This window comes from Arachis ipaensis, chromosome B02 (genome assembly GCF_000816755.2).
Source record: "Arachis ipaensis cultivar K30076 chromosome B02, Araip1.1, whole genome shotgun sequence".
Lineage (NCBI taxonomy): Eukaryota > Viridiplantae > Streptophyta > Magnoliopsida > Fabales > Fabaceae > Arachis > Arachis ipaensis.
The window spans coordinates 81,645,711-81,646,239 of record NC_029786.2 but is presented as its reverse complement, the minus strand read 5'-3'; positions in this window follow the sequence as shown (position 1 = coordinate 81,646,239).

Here is a 529-nt window from a genome sequence, read left to right as displayed (position 1 = left end):
CTTTAAAAAGTATTCTTAACTTTTAAAAATAATAAACACACATATTTTTTTTTTAATTTACCTATTACAAAATAAAAAACTTATATTTTTAAAAAATACAAACATTTCTGAAAAAAAAAATATAAACCAAGCCTATCTACCTATTCCACTCTACTTCACTATAAATAGCTTATGCTGCTATCCTTGCTTATATTCAAAATAAGCCAAACCACTTCGGTTAATTTCTCTGCCCTTCCCATCATATACCTTAAGCTTTTATTTTTCTTCAATGGAGATTGGAAGTGTGCTCCAATTTCTTCGGGACAAGACCATTTTGGTTGTTGCAGCCACTCATAACTTCTATGACCGCCCAAATCAAGGATACAATCAACAAGGCGGCAATTACAACCAAGGTGAAAATTATAACCAAGGATGGTGAGACAACTCCAACCAAGGTTGGAGGGATAATTCTAACCATGGCTGGAGGGACAACTATAACAGAGGAGGCAGAGACAACAATGGAAACCAGAGGTGGAATAACAATAACAAC